This window comes from Fundulus heteroclitus, chromosome 10 (assembly GCF_011125445.2).
Source record: "Fundulus heteroclitus isolate FHET01 chromosome 10, MU-UCD_Fhet_4.1, whole genome shotgun sequence".
Classification (NCBI taxonomy): Eukaryota; Metazoa; Chordata; class Actinopteri; order Cyprinodontiformes; family Fundulidae; genus Fundulus; species Fundulus heteroclitus.
Window position 1 is genome coordinate 18,291,752 of NC_046370.1, and position 25,022 is coordinate 18,316,773.

At 39.5% G+C, this 25,022-nt stretch overlaps 1 protein-coding gene across 1 annotated transcript in view; it reads left to right on the forward strand.

Annotated features, from left to right (window-relative positions):
* The first annotated feature begins 1,746 nt into the window (after nucleotides 1-1,746).
* The window catches only part of tbkbp1 (TBK1 binding protein 1), a 91,956-nt gene continuing 68,680 nt past the window's right edge, over nucleotides 1,747-25,022 (forward strand). Inside the window, exons 1-2 of the mRNA XM_036142167.1 lie at nucleotides 1,747-1,761; nucleotides 1,911-2,342. The gene's annotated coding sequence lies outside the window, so the exon portion shown is untranslated. The remainder of the gene's footprint in view (nucleotides 1,762-1,910; nucleotides 2,343-25,022) is intronic.

The following is a 25,022-nucleotide window of genomic DNA, read 5'->3' on the forward strand; positions in this document are numbered from 1 at the left end:
TATGAACAAGTCTGGATGCAACAAGCACCGGCAAAAGCGTTTATCAACTTAAAAAAAACAAACATGGCTACAGTTTGAATTTACTTATTTTATTTCTTTACACCTTTGCTTTTAACAATATTGTGATGACAATAAGTGTGAAGCATGAATCCCTTTTTGCCAGGTTTTGCCATAGTTTCTCAAATGATTTAGGTCTGGACTTTGACTAGGCCATTCTAACACACATCTATGCTTTGATCCAAACCATTTCATTGCAGCCCAGATATTATGGATATGGATATTTAGAGTCCGACAGGAAGATGAACCTTGGGTCCAGTGGCAGGTCTTTGCAACAAGTTTTCTCCTAGCATTGCCCTGTTTTTTAGCTTCATTAAAATTTAGTTTAGCTATAAAGGACTTTGGATTTTTTGGTCATATTGGTTTTTGAGTTTCTGTGTTCTCTGATTGAGACCTTTACTTCTGCCTGCTCTCCCTCAGCTGTTCCACTTCCAGTAATTAAACTCAACCGTTTTGTCTCCTAGTAATCAACCTCTTCAGCATTTAAGTCTCTCTGTTCAGTCACTTCTCATCAGATCCTCCTGTTTTCGCTTCTCCTGTGACGCAGCCTGGTGCTCCTGCCTGATTCTCCGTGGTTCATTTCTGATTCCACATCAACCATTTAGCTCCTTTCTGCACGTGGGTCCTCAGCACGTAACACCAAACCATGACACCGTGTTTTGAACTTTGACCACCTTCCCTGTCTGTCCTTTTGACTTGATGATTTTGGCTGACATGACGAAAAGTTTGGACACCCCTGCTCAAACTTTTCTGCCTGTGACCCCGAGAATAAATGCCAGGCGACCCCATTTTGTCGAAGAGGATTTTCTTTTCTTTTCTTTTTTTGTTGTTGAACTTATGAGAATAAAGTCCTAAAATTACAAGAATGAAGTAGTATTTTTGTAAGAACTCTTACAAAGAAAAGGTGAAGCCATCAATTTGTGTTAAAATGAGGAATGTGGAGCATCTTGTACAGTGATACTTTCACATTCAGAAATAAGGAAATGATAAATCTTTTTATCACATCAGCATCAAATCATCTTGTGACCCACAAAGTGTCTCGTGATGCCCCCCCTGGGGTTGTCTCGACCCCCTCTTTGGGAAACCGTGCTCTAGAGGGATAGGTGTTTGTGCAAGCACTGTGCTGGGTGTCAAACTCAGATAATTTGAAATTCAATTTTTCAACATCCAATCAAATCAATCAAATCAGGGTTCGGTTTAGCCAGTATATTGGGAGATGTATGGTTTTTATTTACGGATACTAAAGTGAAGAGGGATTGAATATATATGTGTTCCAATCTTTGTGTTTACATTTTTTAAAAAAAATATTTTTTTCTTCAATTTCACAATTATTTATTACCATGTGTTATTCTACACAATGTAAATAGGAATACATTTGCAAGGCACCATAACAAGAATAAATTAACACAATTTTAGACCCTATACGTTTTTTTTTTTTATTTCAATACTGCAAATATTATTTCTATTTAATTTGGACTGGACGAAGCATTTTGTTCCCCCCCAGAAACCTTTATTAAAAATTTAAGTCGACGCTCCCCTATGAGGCGACGCAGTAAGACAACAGTATGTGCTTCACATTAAGTGGGGCATTGACCCACATTATTCCCATGGCTGTAAAAGACGCTGGCAGATCCTGGCACTTCGCTTTGGAGCCGGTGCCAACAACTCAAGCCACGTTTCTCCTCACAGTCCTGCAAGCAGAAGGTGCGAAAACAAACAAAGCTTATGTATGGAGGATGTAGCATTTGGAAGAGGCATGTGGCTTTAAATGAAAGCTGTTGGAAAAGCGTGGGCTATAAATAGATGCATGCTTTTCCACCTTATATTTTTCTTTCTTTTTTTTTCCTGTGGAGGACGAGGAATACCGTTGGGCTTTAATTTAAATTCCAACAGGATTTAAATATTAGACTAATAACCTTCTACTACAGCGTACCCGACAGATTGGACTCTGCCTGGAAAATGCGGGGTGACTCAGGCGGCGCATGTTCTCGTTAGGAGGAAACTAACGCTCCTATTCCCGCGACATCATCATCATCCCACATTAGTGAGGAGCTCCTCGGTCCTGCACGGCAGCAGCAGCTCCGGGAGGCGTGCTGAGCCGCGCCACAAGAGGAGCCGAGCGGGCTTCCACCTGGACTCCCCGCAGCATCCAGACCAACCAGACAATAACAAGAAGAGAGGACGCCTCGTTTTTTTTTTTTTTTTTTTGCTTGATCCTCCACCAGAGAGGGGAGGGAAAAGAAGAGGGGGGGAAATGTCATCCACGGATCGATCAGTTGGAGCGCGTAAGTTATCTTGGTTTCTACCCAAACAATGCGACGTGGCTCAGGTTCTCTCCTGCGTGCTGGATGGGCCGTGGATGTTTTAGTGAACGGGGCGCAGAAAAACGCCAGGCGAGGTAGATCTGTGCTTCCCACAGATCTACTCTGTGTAGTATTACTACAGCGGCAGTGTGTTTGCAGTGAGCATCGCTGATGCGGGGTGGGGGAGTAGGAGGAGGAGGAGGAGGAGGAGGATGGGGGGGAAACAGGGCAGATCTGGAAGCAGAGCCGCTGTTTGCAACATCAGCACCCAGGCTGAGCGATGCCCTGGCCGCAGGCTGGCAGTCAACCTTCAACTTGGGCTCGGTGCTGATTGGAGAGCGGTCAGCGGGAGCCAAACAACCCCAATCAAGAAAACCAGACATGTCTTTACTCTTATTCCCCCTATAGGAAAACTCATTTATATATCCCGAGACGAGTTACTAGAAACCACATATACTTTAATTCAAATCGATGCTATTTGGCAAGACATCCACAGAGAGATCTGAGTGTCGGAGAAGTCCTTTCAAACCATCCATCGTTTTCAGACAGAGTATTTTGCGGTGCTCTGCTGGAGTTTGAAAGTTTTTTTACGTTTTCTAACATGACAACAAGATTTGATGTACTTTACTGGGAATTTGTGTTATGCACATAACATTATAAGTGTTGGAAAAATAGCTGCATGTTGGCGTAGTCAATGCTCCCTGAACCACCTTTCGCAGCAATGACAGATGCTCCTGTTTCTGTCAGTTTTGCACATCTAAAGACAAAGCATTTAAAAAAAATAAAAAGCTTACTCGCTGGTGGAGGGCTTCGGAGAAAACTAATTTTCAAGCTGTTACAGGTCTGGATTCTGACCGTGCCAATTTAACACATAAATATGCTTTGATCTAAGCCATTCTGTTGTCACTCTAGATGTATGTTCTGTTGAAAAATCAATCTACAGTCTTCTGCCATCTTTGACAGTTTTTTTTGTCTAGATTGCCAGTATTTTGCGGCATCCTTTTTTCCAGTTCACCATTCACACAGCATGATGTTGCCACCACCACCATATTTGGCAGTAGGGGTGCTGTCTTATGGACGACGTGCAGTGCTGGTCTTCCTCCACATGTAATTGTTTGCATCCTGGGCAAAAAAATGATATTTTCATCTCTTCTGAGCAGAGCACTGTCTTCAAGATATTTGCTCTGTCTGATACACGGCTCGCACTCTAAAATTACACTTTTGATTTTTTCTTTCTGGGTGTAGTTTTCCTTGTCAACAGATTCTCCCACCTAAGGTGTGGATTTACCAAGACCTTATTGGCTGCTTCTCTGATTAGTATCCTTGACCAGCCTGGTAGTTTCCTTGGACAAGTGTGCAGGGTTGCAGTGTCAGGCTCCATTTTTAGGTGAGCTGTGCGGCATGTCCAAAGATTGGAGTGGTGTCTTTTTCTTTCTTCACAACTTTCTCCTGGACATGCATGCTTGTTCCTTGGTCTTCATGATGCTGTTTGATCCCTAATGTTCTCTAACGAACAGATAGGTTTGTAATGATGCTAAACTACACACAGATTTCACTTCTGCTTCTGAAAGGATTGGGTTGAATTGGGTTTCAGAATAAAGGGACTGGATACAAATTTTCCAGATTTTTGTTTTCAAACTGCTACCGACAGTGAACAAACCTCCTTAGATCTCCTTGAGTGGAACTCCACTAGGCTCCTTGAATCATTGGCTCCATTTGAATACCCTTAATATAATATAATAATATAGCTTCTAGCTCCTGTTCCTTGACCTTTCATGGGGTAAACAGTAAGAACTCTATCGTGGGAAGGAAAGGAGCTTCGGACTGCTGTGCCTATTTCGTGCAGCCTTTAACTCCGATGTCATTATGTAAAAGAAACGCACAACAGTGATGCCAGTCAAATCCGGGCCTACAGCCTTCTGAAAATAAACTTCTCTCCGGACATTTTTGTTCATTTTCGTGAGGTGGGCTTACTTAATAAGGGTATTCAGATGGACCCATTATGTTGTCTATTTGGAGGCGTACAAATTGGTCCTGCGGAAGCACAAGCCAAAGCCACGTTTAGTTCTTGTTTGGTCAGAAAAAAATAATTCACTGCCTTCAGGTCTGCTTCATTTGCACTGACTGGGACATGTTCTAGATGAGTTTATAGAAACTAAAATTACCATTATTGTTGGAAATCAGTTATTCCAGGAAATCTATCACGTATATATGTTCGAATAATAGACCTTTGTTGGTTAAAAATCATATTATTCTGTGAAACATTAATCTTACTAATGGTGTCATGGCTAAATACTACTCACTTAAGAAACAAGTGAAGAAAGAACTGAAACTAGGTTGAAAACATCTCCAGGCCCAATAACTCTGATCAGCTGGCTTGGTGGGGGGTGTGGGGGATGGGGGATACTGAACAAATTGACTCCAATTTCTTTTGACTCCCTGTGTGACTCTTCGGCGACCTAAAGCTTTTAACCTTTTTTTTTTAACAATCATTATACCTTTTATGATTTCACTGAAGAGCTTTTTAGTTTTAAAAATGTGCCTTCATTCATGCAGATTGACATTGTAAGTGTTTTTAGCCTTTTTAGACAGGTCAAAGAGAGCGAAAGTCCTGGTGGCATTGGAGGCAATTTCTTTTTCTTCAGAAAATTGGCCCTGCAGCTGTCTGACCTTTTTTCTTTTTCTTTTTAATTTGTCTCTCCAGTCCTTTAGGGTTTCCCAGCCTCGGAAAGACTCTGTCACTGTTCCTGTCCCCAAAAGTAAGGCCGTCAAATACAGAACTTCAAGCCATTTGCCCATACCGCTTTAGTAATGAAGTTATTTAAAAAGAAAAATTGTCAACGAGGTAATTTCACCAAAGGTTAGAAGTATTTTGGACCTTCTTCAATTGCCTATTAGTCTGGTAGAGTGGAAGATGCACCAGGAACTCTTTTAAACAAAGATTTAAGGGATCCAGAGAGCTCGAAAAGTACTTTTTATTGATTCCTTATCAGCTTTAACAACATTCAAGCTCATAGTTTAGCCAATAATCTGCAGTGTTGTTATGGTGTTGACTTTGGCCTCATATGTCGCTTGATGAACCTTTTTAACTGTATGGTCTTAGCGGGTGAGAGTTTACAGGGTTCTATCTTCTTCCTTCTTTTCTTCTACTGGGTCCCTCAGGGATGTGTCCTCTCCCCCTTTTTATTTATTTTAATTTCATTTCATTTCATTTCTATACCAAGAATTGCTGCAGTCAGCTTTCATAGCACCACATTTTAATGTTTGCTGATGATTCTGTCATCTTGACACTCTCCATCAGCGATGACCCTGATCTCTGGTCAGTGATCAGAGATTTTGTTATTTGTCCTCATTTTGTAGAGTTAAATGTATAAAAAAAAACACAGGAAATTGTTATTGATTTTTTTTTAACACATCAACACTGTTGCCTTACCTGTGGTAATCTCTGGTGAAAATGTTGAGATTGTGATGCAGTATAAGTACCTGGGAACTATCATTGATAGCCCAAGGATAGTCAGTGAATATATTTCTATTGGAAGCTTTGTGGTTTTAATGTGAATTCTATTTCTGTGGAGATGTTTTATTGAGCCTGTAGTAAATTATAACTTGACCTGCTGGTTCGTGCTTTCACTTGCAACAACATGCAAACTTGACCTAACCTAAACAACTTGACTGAACTGATAAAGATTAGGTCAGTGAGAAAAGCCAGAACGATCCCAGCGTATTCGGATCACCCGCGACACCATGAGCTCAAGCCGCTTCCTTCTGGGCGCAGATACCTGCTGCCAAGATGTAGGACATATTTGTTCCTGGAGCTCTTGGATTTATGTTGTGATTTTTAGCAAATGGTTATCACATGCTGATTTTTTTTAACTGTTGTGAGATCAATCAGCCCTAGTGGTTGATAAAAATTCTTGAACTTTAATGACAATCATAGAATATCCTGGAGTCTGAGACTGTACCCACACAACCTTTTTTTTTTTTAGATAAGTATCTGAAGTTATGATGACAGGTGGCTTAGAATGGCCTTATAGGTTAATATATACCAATGTTTCAGTTTTAGTTAAAGTTAATCTTGAAAATGATCTGGCTACTGCTCTCCTGTATAATATCTAAATACAATGAACCAGATAGTCTGTGTTACAGATCTGACAACAGAAGTGACAACGCTACACTCCCTCTCCTTTCTCAAGACAATATCATCCAAAGGTTAAATCGTGTTTCTGTTGCATTTTCAATGAAGGAGGAAGCAGAAATCACACCTTGCCCTTTTCACCAACAATGGAGAAGCCTGTTTGTTTATGTATCTATGCTGAACAGCTTGTTCATGTTTTTAAAGTCACAGGAAAACAGCTCTGTGTTTAGCCACGGCTAAAAGTTTTAGCAGCGGCACAAATGTAATGCTTCATTACATTTATACGTTTGTTAAAATGGTTTGCTGAAGAACGCAAATATTACATTTCAAAGGCAAATACTTCCGTCCGTCCGTCCGTCCGTCCGTCCGTCCGTCCGTTCTTCTGTCCGTCCGTCCGTCCATATCGGACTGATTCTCAAACTATTTCAGCTGGCTTGAGAAAATATTAGTCAACTCTAATCTTTAGAGAAAATTAAATTAAAAGTAACAATCATTCTTGTTTGTTACTGTTCTTGGTTATATTTTTTGTAAATTATGTCAGGTGATTTTATTATGTACTTGAGTAGTGTTGATGAGAAAGATCAGCTTTGGGTAGTTACTGAGTTTCTATATGAGGTTAGATTTTACCATCCCATATTTTTTACAAACACCACTTCTGTTTTTATCTGTATCTGCTCTTCTCTATCAATGTGTTCACAACATTGAATTATAGCGAGACACAGACATATATCGCATTTACTCAGGTGAATAAAGTCCTCATTTCACTTTGCCTGCAGATGCCCCTACCCACCTACACCGCCTGCTGCCAGTGCTGATCAAGCTCTGCACTGCAGGCGTCATGATTCTGTAGCTCCCTCTTCGGGAGGAGATGATCCCAGAGATTTCTGGGCATTTCAAAACTTTCTCAGCAACCGAACCTCTCGTCTTGAAGTTCTGGATGCTGTTGGAGCTGACTGTTCTTTGAGTGCTTCTGGTTGGAGGTAACCATTGCTTAACTCGAGAAGACGCATCTGCCCCTTTTTAGTGCAACCTGTCTGTGAATTAAACGTTAGTCAAAAAAAGATGATGTTCCATTCTGTTCAAAGTAGGATGCAGTGGTATGAAAATATCTGACTTTAATATTGCTTTTATGGCTGATAACTAATGTTTACAAATACTATACACATTATGCATTTTCCTACCCTTTCGACATTGTGAAAAAAATGATCAATCAGCCAACGTTACTGCTCCGCTTCACTTCAATACCCCACAATTGTGTGCTGCATAACTGTCCCTGTCAAATGTCCAAACAAACACCACATGACCCTTTCAGAACATTTCCACAAGCAGCAGCAAACTGGAAACAAACATTGCTCTTTAATATCGGCCCAGTTTCTCTCATAGTACCAATACCGACACTAATGCTGATAAATTGTGCGTCCCTAGATACAATCTAAATATTACGTTTTCTGGACTAAATAAAGACAAAGACTGGTCAACCTTAAATATCCGTTTAAAACAATGCTCCCAGGCCTCTAATGTTTTGAGGGACCTGTGTTGGTGACGTGGCAGTACTGAAATTAGGCCCGGGGATCATTTTGTGCAGAAAAAAAGGGATTTTTTTTTAACCTTACAAGGCTATTTGGAACAAAATGGATTAGTATCCTTGGCAGAGTGAATTTCCATCTCTGCATAGCTCTACAGATATGCTATGGTCCAACCCTTTTTTCGCTGTGTTGGTAATAGAATGCAAACCAATAGTAAATCGATTTATTCAGTCATAATTTATTGGCAATAAACTATATTAGGGAATTTGTATTGTCTTTGAGAGCATGAGTATTTCTGAGAATTGTGCCCGTCTATTTTCTATACATGAAATTACAGAGTTTGTCAATTATGTAAAAAACCGAGAGCTGTTCATTATCACATCAGACATCCTCTGGGGCATTGTTGGGAGTTTAATCTGTTGCAAAGCTGTAGATCAGCCAACTGACATTTTTTGCTTTATGGGAGCATGGATGAAGGCTGAGAAAAAAAAGTCAAGTGAGGCTTTGAAAAGGTCGTGTTATGTTTATGGGGTGTGAAAAAGAAGCCGCAGAACTTCTGAGAGCACTGGAGCATCATTGATCGGGATCACTTTAAAAGAATACATGAAAAGTCTGGCTGCTTGGATCATGAGTAAACAGCTATGTGGTGCTGCCGAGGCCCTGCACAGTCAGGGGTAAACGAAGAAGAAATCACCAAGGAGAACCTTCAGCCCTGAATACTTATTGTACGTTTACGAATCCACGCGATCAAACAGCCTTGATAAGGAAGCGAACGTTTCAATCAGGCAGCAGCCTTTAACCGAGGCCAGCGGGTCACCTCATCCTGAGCATCAATCTGCAGAGCTTCATCGCTTCAGTTAAACCATTCAGCCTCCTTTTCAGGTCCCCAGGGGTCCCGTCAAAAGGAGCTAATTTAAGAACATGATTCATACCTTCACCTCCTAATCACCAATCACTCAGCCGATGTCTCCTGTATAGTCTCCGTTGGGCCTGTGCTTGTTTTGCTCTTTTTCTGCCTCTTTAATCTTGTTTTGGATCTTTACCTTCCACGTTTTTAAATTAGATTGCCGCAAACCCATGTAAACTCAAAGCTTTTGTAGAACGTACATTTTAATGTGCTGATTAGCACCTTTTTTTCATTTTGTTTGTTGTTCTTTTTAAAGATGCTCTGAAGCGAATGTGCCGGGGACTCTATTCTCAAGAGGAAAAGGTCTCTTAGTCTGATTTTGTTTTGAACAGGATTGAATCGTCCAAGGACAGTCCACATCAGCCGCTCCCCCCCCCCCCCCCCCCCGCTACGTCGAGTGTCTTTGTCGTTTTTATTTTTATAGAATTGAGACAGGAGAGCGCTTTCATTATAGATGATTCACAGTCAGAAACAAGCTCTCGCAGCGTTTGTCGGTGGAGACAATTAGAGCGTGTTTAGTGGGGCTGAACTGTGCCAGCTGACCTTGACGAAGGCTGCTCTGGAGTTGCTCCTGTCTAAAGAGAGTCTGTTCATGTGCGCTTCGAAGGGGAGGTTACTGACGCAATCAGTCCGGGAACATTGCCGCCTTCGACTGAACAGAGGAAGTGTTTTTTTTTTTGTTTTTTTTTTGCTGAATAAATTAATGTGCAGGAGCTAAACAGATGCAATTTCTGTCATAAATGTATGGTTCTTTAGATGAATGATATTGGTGTGATCCAGTATTTTCCTTCAGATCGTATTTTTTGAGCCAATACATACGTATACATACAGCCGCAAAAGTGTATGTATGTATGCATTCAGAAACTCTGTATCAACACTTTATGAAATACCTTTTGTTACAGTCACACCTGAAAGTCTTCTGATATGTCAACCAGCTTTGCACATCTAGAGACTGGAATGATTTCCCATTCTTCTTTGTAAATTAGCTCAAGCTCAGTCAGATTGGCTGTTTGGGCAGCTGTGAGCAGCATTTTTCAAGCTTTACCTCAGATTCCCAGTAGAATTTAGGTATGGACTTTGACTGGGCCATTTTATCACATGATTATGCTTTTAACCAAACCATTGAATTGCAGCCTCAGTTTCTCTGCCTCAGTTTCATAGTATAGGGCAGCCATCACCTCAGCTTGCAAAGTCTGAAACAATTTGTTCCCACAGATTTCCTTCGACTCTGAAACATTCTGCTTCATGTGCACCGTAGCTCTCACAAGGCACATATGCTGCACAGATTCAAAACAACTTTAGTTCAAATATTGCAGCAACTGACCAAAATTACATTACTAGATATCTGGCTACACAATGCAGAAGCTTTGTGTACGCCGGTGAAGATTCACTCACTTTTGACATACTTTACTATTAATTCACCATTCTGACCACTCAGAAGTATTGAACTCAGAAAACGTTTAATTCCGAGACAGCCAATAGATCATTTGATGTGAAAAGTCAGCCATTTGTTGTGGCAAAAGTAAAACAGCGCATTGTGAAGCAGCAGAACACAGATTACCACAGCTTTGATCCCAACACACATGCGCTATTCAGAATGACAGAACCTCCGAATCAACCACAAATACTTCAAAGATGTGACAGGACTTGAAGTTCCACACAGTCCTAGAGATAAGATAGGAAACCATGTGACAGCAGCTTAAAGATGTGGTCTTGAGATGTCAGCAAGAGTCTTTCAAAAGCTTGTTTTGTTTTCTTTCTCCGAACATGACAATTTGTCACAGCCATAAATCAGAGAATGAATACAGTTTGTGAGACAGTTAAAAGACGGCAAAATCAGTTTAATTCATTTTCTTCTGCCAAGGAATTTAATAAGTGTTCTGGCATGACAATTTATAGAAATTACTTAACAAGCTTCAGATTGGAGCCATTCAAGAGAAGAGAGAAACTAAATGCAATCATCCAGTGTCATGTTCTTTGGGAAAACTGTGCCGTGTTTTCTTTATGCCATGAGACCTTGGACTTTTCAGCTCTACAGCTACAATGGTAAAGAGCTGCTCTAGGGGTGAACGCTCAAATTGAAGTCGAACAGCAAAAAAAAAGTTCACTTTCGTTACTCGTGATGGTTGCTAAGTTCCGTTCTGACGTCAGACTGATAAATTATCAGTTATAAGAGTTTTTGCCTTTTCTTAGATATGTTTATCTGAGACATTTTGAGCTAAACAAACAAACATTTTGTGAGTTAGAAATGAAACATGTCATGAAATACTCACACTTTGTTTTTCCTTGTGCATGTGAATATATTGAATATATTTTCTTTTCTCTATACTCCTTTATATATTTTGGTTTACAGTTAAAAGGTCCATTCAGTGAGTGCAAGTTGCACAAATCCTGTGTCTCCAAAACAAAGCCCAGATCATTAACTCTCCCACACCGTAATCGGGAACTGGTATGAGTTGCTGTTGCTGACATGCTGCTTTTTAAATTGTAAACATGGTGCTGTGTATTATATTGAAACGCCTCTAGCGTTTGTCTCATCTATATAAAAAGATATTGTTCCATTAAATTAGCCGTTTTTTGTTTGTTTTTCAAAGACAGCTTCGCAGATCTAAAATTTTGGTGCCATGTTTGTTTCAGACAGAGAAGAGGCTCTCGTTCCAGCAAATCTTCAAACAAATCATGGTTGTTCAACCTTTTGCTTTTCAGTCGTCCTGTCATGATTTTTAACATTTAACATGTTCCAAATTAAAATGGAGAAGGGACACATCTTGAAAACTGGACGTTGGCACCTATGTGTTGAAAAAATACCTGTATGCTCCTGACTGGCATAGGACCAACACTCCTTTTTCTGTAGAGGTGGTCACACTTGCTGATGGTCCTTCACTTCAACTTCCTTTCCATACCGATGGGCAGCAAAAATAATTTCTGTAAGGTCATTGGTAAGTGTTTTGCTCCTTTACATTTAGTTTTCACCATTCTTGTAAGCTCCAGACCAGCAAACATGCAAAGTATCTGCTTTGAAAGAAGGGGTCGCACCTGCTGATGATCAGTCAAGTGGTCTGTTTTGTGGCCCCTGGCTACTACTTTATTTTACTTTTAGTTTAGCTGAATGTTTCAGACGGTATGTTAACTAATAGATTTATTAAGCTCTATTAGACCTCTCTGGATTATTTTCCTAAAACATACTGGAATAGGAAAAGTAAAAATGAAAATAGATGAAGTATGCCCAAAGTTCCACGAAGAAACAGAGGATGTTAGGTTAGGCACACTGAGTCAAGGATATTAAAAATAATTTCCAACCCTGCATAATATTTTATCACTAATTTGATTTTTTTAGGGCAGGCTTTGCATAAAAACCAGACTCTGTTCTCTCCGCTGCTGGATGATGATGCTGTAGTTTCCACCTGAGATTCAGTGGCAACCATAGGAACAGGAGGTCATTTGTCTTGCTTTGCAGTATCATTATCAGTGGGCAGCACATATTAGCCACACATACACACACGTACAACGTGTCCTGCCTGGAGACGGTGCCGGCATAATTCACAGATTGATCATTTATGCCTCGTTCACTCTCCTCCTGTGTGTTTTGCAACCATTCCCTACTCATTTTCCGCGTCTCCCGTCTGCGGGTTTGTGAAGCGATACGCTACGATCCTGGTCATATGCATAAACACGGACGTTTATGTAAGACACATACAGACTGAATCATTAAATGAAGAGGGCGGGTGGAGGCCCTGCTGGCTGATGGAATATTCATGAATGGCTTTCAAGGGTTGAAGAGGTGAAGCAAAGAGGAGACAGAGAGGGGGGGAAAAAAACAGGGAATGACGCACTTCTCTGCTGCTGTCCTTTGAGGGAGTTGTACAAGTGATGTTTCCATGTGGCTCCTGAATAAGTCAAAGGACTGCGGTACCAGGCACCTCTCTGTATTGTTGTATAAACGACAGATTTCTAGTTCAAGATTCATTCTCAAAAACAATGATAATGACAGCGTTTATCTTTGCATAACAAGCCATAGATTTTGGTTAATATCTGGTTTCCTATTAGACGCCAACTTCTCAGTTGAATAGAAATAATTTTAAACCTAAATCTGTTGCATTTTGGGGCGTAACGGTAGAAGCTGGAGATAAAGGTATTAAGATTCATACGGGCGGCAGCGGGGTGCAAAGCCGAGCGGTCTGTGCATGTGTGAGTACATGTGATGGTGATCGGCCACGCAAGTGTCTTCGTGCGCAGGTTTCCAACCTCCATCCATCGTGGTTAAATGACTAAGAGGCGGAGAACAGCCTTGACAGGTTGCCAGTCAGATTAGCGTCACCGTATGAGAAATTGATGAATAAGGAAATTAATTCTCGTTTTAATGATATCTATGCCGGGTCTACCTAACACCAGAGGCATGGGACTATTTTCAGAGAGGGAAAAAAGATTTCCTGCCATACGGAGAGAGAGAGACAAAAAAAGTTTTGGACTATCAAAGGACAAGCTGATGAGCTCAGAATAATACGTTTAGGTTGCTCTCTCACAGAACACTACCTGGCAATTCAGCTCATTGTCAATAAAAATCAGTCTGCAACATGCTGGCTTCTGACGCATGAACAGAGCGATGAAAGATCAAAGTGGCTTTTTAGTCTTATTAGCTAAGGTTTCTTTTTGACTTGCAGACATTCTATAAATTCTCCTATATATATATATATATATATATATATATATATATATATATATATATATATATATATATATATATATAGATAGATAGATAGATAGATAGATAGATAGATAGATAGATAGATAGATAGATAGATAGATAGATAGATAGATAGATAGATAGATAGATGGATAGGGAAGACGTTTGTAGCCCACCAACTGTTGCTGTATTTGTTTGTAATCCATTACTTTTTTTCCCCCCAGGGGCATAAATATGATGTGACAAGAACCCATATTTATCTTTCTACCATTCACAGTGAGAAGGAGGAAGAAATGTGTGAAAAGCTCACTGTTTGAGAACTGCAGCATAGAGGGGCAGCTTGGGGTCACCGACTGTGCATAACAACCATTAGGAGATATATAAGTGCTAACTGGTTGCTTAGGGCGAATGCCAAGAAAAAGCCTCTCTTGATCACATGTGGGGTTTTCTAAACCGGGACTTTTTCTTTGGTCAGATGAGATTAGGATTGTTCTTTGCTGCATTAATCCAAAAAATGGTTAAAAAAATAAAACAACTGGATTTGTGTTTTATTTATTTTATTTTTTTTAACCATTTTTTGGATTGATCATGACCTGGAAGACTGAGAATCTTCATCAACATATTTACTGCATTACACACTCTAGGTAGTTATGGTGGTGGAACTAGGATGCTGTGGGCTTTTTATCCTCTCAAATTCACCAGAAAACTGAAATAAGACGTCATTCAGTCTTTTGAACAGAATAGTGGCCTGAAACATATGTGAATCAAGAAAGAAATGGCTCGCCATACACAAAAATCCATTGACTGTCTTTTGTTGAATACTTATATTTGTGCATCCACAATAAAATCCAAAAGGTTAAATTATAGGAGTGCTTTAAATGTTTATGGAGGTTTACTTTATGGGCCTTAAAAGGAGCTGTATGGTGGATAAAGTGTTGCACGATTTGCCACCCCCACCTCCCTCGCCATTGGGTGAATGCCTTAAAAATCAACCTGTGTGTGTTTCTCTGGGCAGAATCCCCAGAGCCTCTAGAAGAGGGGACTGTATAACTCCACTCAGACTTACTGCCTTTGGGCAGACGGTTCTCTCCATCATGGGGGCTAACTTTTTAAAACCCTACCAGTTATGTCAAGGAATGTATAACTTTTACCACCTTTATAAATCAGGCAAAAATATGCCCTATATTCTATCACATCTGTGTGCAGAGTTAGCTAACGTCAGGTAAAATGTGATTCTGAGTGGGATTTAGTGCAATACCTGGTCTGTGTGTGTGTGTGTGTGTGTGTGTGTGTGTGTGTGTGTGTGTGTGTGTGTGTGTTTAGGTCCTTGCAGGTATAAAAACATGTGGGGGTATTTGCACATGCGGACATCCAGGTATGTAAGTGTGTGTGGGCATGAGGAAAAATGTAAACTTGTTTAAACATGTAAGTAAATCTTCTTATATATATATATATATATATATATATATATATATATATATATATATATATATATATATATATATATATATATATATACTTTGTATTATGCATACTTTCTATCAGGAAGACAAGCAATGTAAATTAGCTCTGCTTATTAATTTGTTGCATTTATATTTGTGGTATTCAAAAAATGTCCAGACCTAAACATTATAAAAAAAAAATCCAGGCTTAAGATGAATCATTTATAAGGGAGGATGATCTTACGATATTAGATAGATAGATAGATAGATAGATAGATAGATAGATAGATAGATAGATAGATAGATAGATAGATAGATAGATAGATAGATAGATAGATACATACATACATACATACATTTTATTACAGACTCAGGGTCCAAATTACAATATTAGACTATTAGGTTTAGAAAACGTAGAAAGGTTGCAAATGCAGTGGATTTTTCCATTTATTTAGAAGTGCTTGTACACCGTTACCAGAGTTGCCAATAAATTTATTGTTATTCATGACAAAAACCATGATGGTCAGCAGTCTGTAACCGTGATCTTCTCATACGGCGAAATGAAACAAGTGAAGTGTTAAGAGAAAGAGAATTTATCTAATGTGAGCCTAAGGCAGTGTAGTAAAAAAAATAATAATTTACAACACGAAACTGTTTATTTTATTTTATGCTGCTTTATTGTTGTAACAGGCAGCTACTCTGGATGGATATACTTAATATGTTTGATATGTGCAGCGGCTGTTTTAGGCAGGTAAGAGGGCCATCGTTTGGTACTAATTTCTGTTACAGACGTGGTTTTGGTAATAATTGATTTTGGTCATCCACCAGCTCGTCACGCTCAGAAAAGCACAGAGGGCTGAACAAAAGAAGAAACACGAGCTGATTTATTCAAGAAAAACACATTCAAATTCTTTGTACAAAGTTATTTTCTGTCGCAATTTTCCCCAAGCGTTTAATCAGTTAATCCTCCATCTTTTACAATGTTTTTTTTTTTTTTTTGGCACATCAGCAAAGTTTTTGTAGCTGAAAGGCAGTGAATTTTGTACTTCTCATGTCTCTAATAAAAAAAAAAAGAAAATCGCTGGGCGGATCACCTGCATTAGTGTCCTCTTCTAAATCAAGATTTCTGATTTTAGATGAGTCACTTTGCAGAAAAAAAAGGCTTTCCAAACTCCTCTTTGCTGCTCCCAAAGGGAACAAACTCACACCTCCCACTGCACCTTCCCGGCTGTTTTCCATTGTTCAGCAGCAACTCCACTGACTGCGCCGAAGTCTTTCTCCAAGAGCAGAACTGAAACACGACGGTTTTGTTTGTAAGGAAACCTTGAGCACTGCCTGACAACAGCCGAATGACATAACAGGGTGGTGGTTGCTGTTGGAGGACACCTGGTTGCTGGGGAAACTGGGAAAAAAAAAAAAAAGAAGTGATGTAACGTTGTTGAAACTCTCTACACCTACTGCAGACACTGTGCCGACCGGTTAACTGTAATATGCACAGTATGTCCAATATGTTTCTGACACAGAGCGGGACTAAAGTGCGTACGGAATGGGAAGATACAGCAGTTGTGTGTAAAGGACTTTTTTCTTTTTTTTAAGAGGAAGAAAGCCCTCGTCGAACCCGGAGCCTTCAGGCTCGCTGGGGATTCACGATTCTTTTTGTGTCGCAGGGAAACCAGGTTACCCATTTGCTCGCCGCTTGTTACAGGATTGCTTAAACTCCCTGTGGTGCGCCTAAAAATATCTGCTCACACGCTGAAAGTGTCCTACCTGTGTTTTATAAGGAAACGTCTTGCCAACGTCTCTCGAATAGATTTCATTGTACTGCAGCTACGAAGTAATGGTGCTATTTTTGTTTAGAAATCTGAAAAGCACCATAAAATCTGCAACGGGTAATAAATGCTTTTGTAGCAATTTTCGTAAGCGACTACCTTTTGGGACACCACAACGCGAGTTAAACCAGTGAATGATTAACATGTTTCCTGATCAGATGTCCATATTAGCTTTGGTTACAATTATTTTAACACTTTCGACTGCACATTAGCAATTCTAGCTACTTTACAGAAGTGTTCAGACATCTTTAGCTTTTATCTTGTCAAGCTACAAACGCATGTTTCCATATATTTTCAGTCCAATGGAGCTGCAGAGAGGTATAGCTCTGGTGGGGGAATAAGTTATTTGCAGAACCATTGTAGGAACAAACAAAAAAAAAACTGCCGCACAATAAATTCAACTGCAACCATCAATGTGATTTTAATTCAAAAGGACTACTTAGATGCTGTATAGGAGATACAGCTAGCTATGTTATTTCATGTGACATGCATTTAAAGTCTCCATGTTAGTGATCTATTTGACAAGATGGATGGACTTTCACTGGTTATGTGCAAGCCTGATACAGATCTAAATGATCAAGATGCTGAAAATGAAGGGAATCAGTCGAATGATTGTTTTGATGCAAAAGAAAAATAAGAATGAGAAGATTGTTATGATACATACGTTGAAGTGTTGTTACTGTAAATTCCACTATGATTCCACTATTTAGAGTAAGCAATTAACCCAACAGTCGTGGGATCAAACCCAGGACCTTCTTACTGCAAGGCAACAGTGCTACTACTGTGCAGCCCTGGTAGCAAATATTTAACGTAAGTGTTGTGCAAAAACATTAAAATGTCTAAATAGCTATGTGAAGCACTGTCAATTTAAATTCACAGGATAGCATTGTTTTTATTTTTCTCAGTCCATGAAACGAGGCCAGAGTCTGTAAATGCGCTGTCAGAAATATTCAGCCGTTTCCCTGTCATCTATCAGAACAAAGATGCCTTCTTCTGTCTGCAGTCTGACTTCTCTAACAACCTGCCTGCTGAACTGACTGACTGAGGGTACGCAGAATAATTACATTTGCGGGACAATCCATCCGTTTGCAGCCGGGCCAGGTCCCAGCGCATGGATTTCCAATAAATAACACAGCTGAAAAACACAGCCGGCTTTAGGCAGAGTGACACTCCAGACAGGAAGAGATCACTCAGGATCATTCTGTGCCCTGGATGCTGCTGCTTTTTCAACTGCAAAGCTAGAGCTTCACCCCAGCCTCTTGTTTTTTTTAAAGCTCTGTTTTAAATGTTCTTTTGGTTCTGTGCAACGAGCTGCAACCACAATGAGACAAGAACATGCTGTACGTGTATATCTTGCAGCCAGAGGCCTGGTCTGATCAAACAGTAGAGAAAAAAAAAAGGCTATCTGAGCTCTTTCCCTGACACACGACGGTGACTTTGAGCTAATTCTGGTCTACATGCATGATGTGTGCAGCATGTACATCACCAGGAACATGTAGCCTCAGCTGCCTAACAAGGCTGTTTGTGCTCGTGTCTGAGTAATTGGCTGTCAGAGTCGGCTCCTCTTCATTTTCCGCTAAATAGAAAGAGCAGTCCAGGCAGTACGAGGACCTCCGTATTCAGATTCTGGCCTCAGTCTCTTCTACCTGTTTTCAGTCTGTCAGCTCGGAAGGGATCTGCTGTAGCCGTTTCTTTTATCTTCCTTAGATGTTGCGTCCCCCCAGATTCAGCCTTTTAATTGGTTGCCGTAGATCTTTCTTCTACTCTTAGCACTCATCACATGGTTTTATGTGACTCTGCTCGCATTGCTTGCTGGTTTAATAAAGAAAACCTAGTACCGTTGCAGGGTTTGCAGCAACGGTACTGTACTCATATACAGCGCTACATCCCTTTGGAAATACCTTTTAACCCTATTATGTATATATATATATATATATATATATATATATATATATATATATATATATATATATATATATATATATATATATATATATATATATATATATATATGTATATGTGTATGTATGTATGTGTATATATATATATATATATATATATATATATATATATATATATATGTATATGTATGTATATATATATATATATATATATATATATATATATATATGTATATATATATATATGTATATATATATATATATATATATATATGTATGTATATATATGTATATATGTATGTGTGTGTGTGTGTATATATTTGTTTACTTTTTTTAATTACTTTGTCTGTGTTAATGAAAATTGTATAGAATTTGCCCTGGTTGTATATTTTAAGGTTCATTTGAACTTTTTCTATACGTTTCTTCTTTCTGTCTATTACATATCACTTTTTTTTTTAAAGAGTTTCATCTCAAAAGCTGGCATTAAAGGTTCCAAAAAAGTAATTAGAATACGTGAACAATTGTTATGTGTGGTGAGAAAAAAGTTAATAATGGCAGACACTTAAAGATTTTTGACAAATCTCCGGCAAGCATCTTTGTATTCCCAGTGACACTGGCACCTGTTTCTGGACAAGGATGGGCATGGGGTAGTCAAACTAAAACTAATCAGGGCATAACGTCGGTAGATGCTGATTTGCTGAAGAAGACCCCAACTTGGATTAGAGGGGGCACAGAGTTGGTACAAATGCATATGCTGCACAAGCATCTTTTAATTTAGAACAGCTTGTGTGATCATAGATCATAGAGTCCTGATCTCGTTATGATTTTCCTAATGTTCTGGCCGCCGTGAACCTACTGGCTCTACTGTTGTCCAACAACGGCAACACAAAAACAAATCTTCCTGCCGTCTGAGCTAACTTTCTGCTGCGGCTTGCAGCCCCGGACATCTTTATGCATTTTTTTCACCCGCTGCTGTCGGTGAGGATCTCTCAGAGTATGAGCTCTGTGCCAATGTGACATTCACATCATATCCAGTCTCTTACACATGGCTGAATTAATACCCTCAGGATGAAATTGGTGTTGGCTCTTCCATGACCTCCACTGTACATGCCGGTTTTATTATTTTCTCAGGAATGACGAAACCTGTCAGTTCTGGGGATGAAACGATTAGCTGGCAGTGATTTTTTTTAAGTATAGAGTATAGAAACTGCACAATCGTTTCAAAGTCCTGATGCTGATAATAAATTGACGCTGATGTGCTTTCCCTTATTTGTGTATACTTTTGCAAAATGCTCAATATTCCTCATAGTATTCCTCATATATCAAATTTAATGCAAGACTCTGCCCTGGGCCCCTCCAAAGGATAAATATTGTTTTCCTGTCAGAAGAAACATGTTGGTAAAATTAATGATATATGTATACATATATATATATATATATATATATATATATATATATATATATATATATATATATATATATATATATATATATAGTTTTGAATGTGCATATTGTTAAGTTGGAAGGCAGAATCCAGCTGTCCACTTGGAAGCTGTAGAGTCACTGGAGTACATTTCCAGTGCTCTTACTCTTTCCCCACCCCCTCAGTGTCTTTTTATTCCCTGAACACACATACTCACAGGCTCACATATTGCACACACGGACAAAAAGAGGCCCTCCTTGTGTAAAATACAGCTTTTCTGAAAAGATGGTCATCCATAAATGTCTACTGGGGCGCATGATTTTTTATTTTTTTTTACATTTTGCATGAGTTTCCTCATGAGGATCAGATTCCGCTTCACACCTTTGGGGTTTTGCCGTTTTGGTGTAATCGGATAGTCCTCAGACTCTCACACATGTTCAAAGGGGTGCTTGGAGGTTATTAACTGAGAGAAGTGTGATGTAAGGGTTTTTTGGTTGTTATCGTGGAGGTTGGTTTATCCATTTCTCTTGCACCGACAGCCATATATGCACCTTTTTCAATGTCGCAGAGGAGAAGAGGATCATTTTTTTGGAAGCTGGGCAGCTTTGTCCTTTGCCAAGCACCGTAAAAATGATGCACATGTGCACCAGAAGCTCGACACACATGCGTGATCAGAAATGTTAGCGTCACCTGAATGAGCAGACGTCTTTACGCTCCAGCTGAATGACGTCACACGAGATGTTACACGCTGTCTTCCCGCCGTCTTTCGTTTTACTGTGTAGTCTTTCAGATCCGAGCCTCTGCTCTCTTCCCTCTCACACATCATGTTGTTTCATCCAGCGTGAACCCGCAGCCCCAGGCTCCATTAATTAATCACCAGCCTAAGATCTTCATATCAGCTTTGAGAGAGGCAATTAAACACTTGTTTTTTTTTATTTTCTGTCTTAAGCTTGTGATGATCTGAGCGTCCTCAAATAATGGAGGCTGTAACTGAACCTGTTGTGCACCTCAGACAGGGCAGAGGGGCGTATAGATAACATGCTGCGGATCAGGAAAGCATGCACCAGCTTTGTTCTTTTTTGCTCTGTTCTGTGCTACTGTGCATCTTTTTTATCTGGTTGTTCTTTCCAAGTCGCACTCGACTTCGCTCGCTAATTAACACGCGTGCCCTTTCTTGGTCTTGAGCTTACTGTGTTTATTTAGGCCCTGTCCAGATTGAAATATAGGAACTTTTTATATGAAACTGTTTCAACTGAATTCGCACCTCTCATTAACACACTGGAAACACCAAACGGTTTTTGGTGCATCCGTATGAGAAATCGAAGTTGGAACCATATATACGGCACTTCATATTTTAAATAAAATTGATAAAACAAGCACACGTACCTCAAGATATCCCAAATATACTTGATACATAGAGTATATTTGACGTGTCAAGGATGTTTGATATATGCAGCCTACTTTTTATGTTAAGTATATCAAGTTTCACTTGATTACAATAGATCAATTTTACTTGATATATATATATATATATATATATATAGCATATATATATATATATATATATATATATATATATATATATATATATATATATATATATATATATATATATATATATATATATATAGCATATATATAGCATATATATATATATATATATATAAAGCATATATGATATATTTTGATTTCTGTAATGTACCAGATATTTTAAGTATAGATACTGTAGATTAGATTTAATACCCATCCATCCATTGTCTTCCACTTATCCAAGGTCAGGTCATGGGGCAACAAGCCCCCCGGCGACATCCACCGGCTCCTGCTGGGAGATCCCAAGGCATTCCCAAGCTGGAGAGATATATAGTCCCTCCAGGTCTTTCTTTGGGCATACAAGGACGGGATGGCCCTTAAAAGCCACCAAGATACCACATACTCCTGCAGCACCTCCCAAAACATTCTTAGGGGGACATGGTTTTAGGTCTTTTCTAGATGCACAAAACACACGTAGGTCATAGAAGCGTACTCCCTCGACCATCTCAGGGTGAAGATCCGGTCCACGGTTCCACAGGTCCACGGCCAGCACGAAAGCAACATTGCTCCTCCTGGATCTTAGGTACAATAATCAGTCAGAGCCTCCTCTCCAACACCCCAGCGTAAACTTTCCCTGGGATGCTGGTGGAGAAACCAGTATTTCAGAAAAATTATAATGTCGCTGTGTACTTCACATTTACCCGCCAAGTCTATCAAGGAATTTTCTGGACGATGTTCAACCCTTTGGTTCTGGGCTTCAGTGACCAGTAAATTAAAAACTAACCCAGGCATGACTTTAGGCCTTAGAAGTAAATGTAGCAATCTAGCTTGATTGTATAAAATGTCTTTAACTGCTTCTTAAAAGAGTCAGTGGAGGTCATGCAGCGCAGGGGCAACGGGAGAGAGTCCATGAGCCCCGGGGCCACAGCCTGAAAAGTTTGATCTCCACAAGTTTTAAAATGCGTAGCATCACCAACAACCTCTGCTCACATGATATTAAAGTCCAAGAGGAACAGTGAGGCATCAATAAGTTCTGGATATATTTTGGAGCTTTTCTTATTTTTAAAGTACCCTGACATTTTTTAAACGTATCCCATCCTGTACAGGGAGCCAGTGCAGAGAGGTCAGAACAGAGATTGATGTCCTCTCTTGCTGTTTGTCTGCGTTAAGAGTCTAGCTGCCACATTCTGGACCGTCTGAAGCTGATTTAAAGCTCATTTACTGAGACTTGTAAAAATGCTATTACAATAGACCAAACAAGATGGGATTAAAGCATGCACTACTATTTCTAATTCTTTATGTTTGACACCCATAATCTCAACTTTGAAATGTTCTTCAAGAGGTAAAAACCATGTTGGACCTTTTCTTGGTGCATCCCTGACAACAGGGAAGCATCGTGAGCAATAATGAAGGTCTCTGTTTTCTTCGCATTTAGTTGCAAATAGTTGCCTTTAAGCCATTCTTTGATTTCTGTCAAACAGTGGCTGAGGTGGGATCATTTATAGATCTCCGAGGGTCTATGAGACTGCTGTTTACGTTGCAATGGCACGTACATGTCCCGCTGATTGAGCTCAATAAAATCTTGGCAGCAATTCATTTCGCACCCTATGACGTAAGGTTTAATAGATGCAAGACGTCACAAAGAAGTGAGTGAGCTACCACCACGACAGTGAATGGAAAATGGTTTAATTGCTCTTGTTATTAGTTCTGAACTCTATGAGTCACTGAAGGAGGATGTGAAAAAGAAGAGAGCTGTGGCGATGTGAGCTAAGGTCAAGCAAAGACATAAAACTCGGAAATATTTTATCAACAACAGACATAAAATGGACAGTATAAACCTTTCTTCAAAGGTCAACTATTATACTAATGGATCCTGAGAATACTGATCAATAAACCACCAGCCCAGTAATGCTTATTTGCTCACTAGTTTCTCTGGGAATGTCTGGCTGGACACCCATCCATGTACATCGCACAGTTATATAACTTGAAGCATTGCACAATATTTACTGTGGGCATGACCGTATCAGTGATGGAGTGTTGGGCAATTAATTCATGCAACGACACAGCAAGTTCTATCATTCCTAAAGGGACTTTTTGGACTCATATCTGAGCCTTCTTAAACCCTAAAGACTATTTGCATGTGTTAAGCTTTTCAGGAAGCTTTGGGGGTCAGTGCAATCAACTGATAAACAAAAACAAATCAAAAAAAAAAACTGAGCCGGTGTCTGTCTCCTCAAATAATTTCAGTATGATAACACATAATGACAAAAAAAGATTCTTGATTCTTGTATGGATGTCTCTGAATCTGACTTTCTCCCTCAGTCCAAAAACATGCATTTTAAGTTAATCAGTGACTAATTATTCCACTTATGTGTGATTGTCTTTTTGGCCAGGTAAGGAGATTTGTGGATTTTTTTTTGTGCACGTCCACTCTCAGCTGAACAAATGTGTTTTCCTTTTTAGAAAGCTGAAAGATGGAGGATATCTGTCAAATCTTATTAGGCAACTACTGTACTGTCTTTGACAAATTACTCTACGGTTAATCGCATGGAGTACCTTCATGCTTGCAGGATCCCTCCTGCAAGGTAGAATCTGAGAAAGAATGACATAGTACCCCGATATTATCATGAACACGGACATTTATTTATCTGTCTCTTCTTAAAATCCATGTAATATTGAGCTCACTTCTATTTCTCACCCATTTTAGTTTAATCTAACTGATAAACCTCTTAGTTGGCCCTTTATTGAGATTAAGAACAGTGTGGAAACACTGAAACTAGGCGTGGTTTCTTCCTTGTTAGTGGAGAGTGTGCTGAATTGTATCTTTTATTAGCTACACCTGCATCACACACACAGCGCAGGGTTGTATGAGTCATGGGCAAAACAACACGGCCAGCTTTGCTTTTTTTCTCTCTCCCCTTTCTACTGTACAGACAACATTAGACGTCTTATTGTTGCTAAACAACTGGCAGAATAAATGCTGATTCTTGTGTAATATTTTGTCTAAGTTGGCGTATTTACATCTATTTCTGAGCAGAAAGGGCAAAGCATCCATTCCATCACACCGTTCCTATCGTTTCAGGTCTTTTAAATGAGATGCCGGGAACAGTGCAGGAGTGAGTAAAGTCGTTTGCAATTGTTTGTAGGCTAAAGTATCCCTCCCTCATCTGTTGCTGCACACTGCCAGTCAGCTGGCTGAGACACGGCAAATATATATTTACCTATATTATTATAAATAATAATATAGTTACCAGTTGTAGACAGCCAGGGGTAGAAACTAACAAT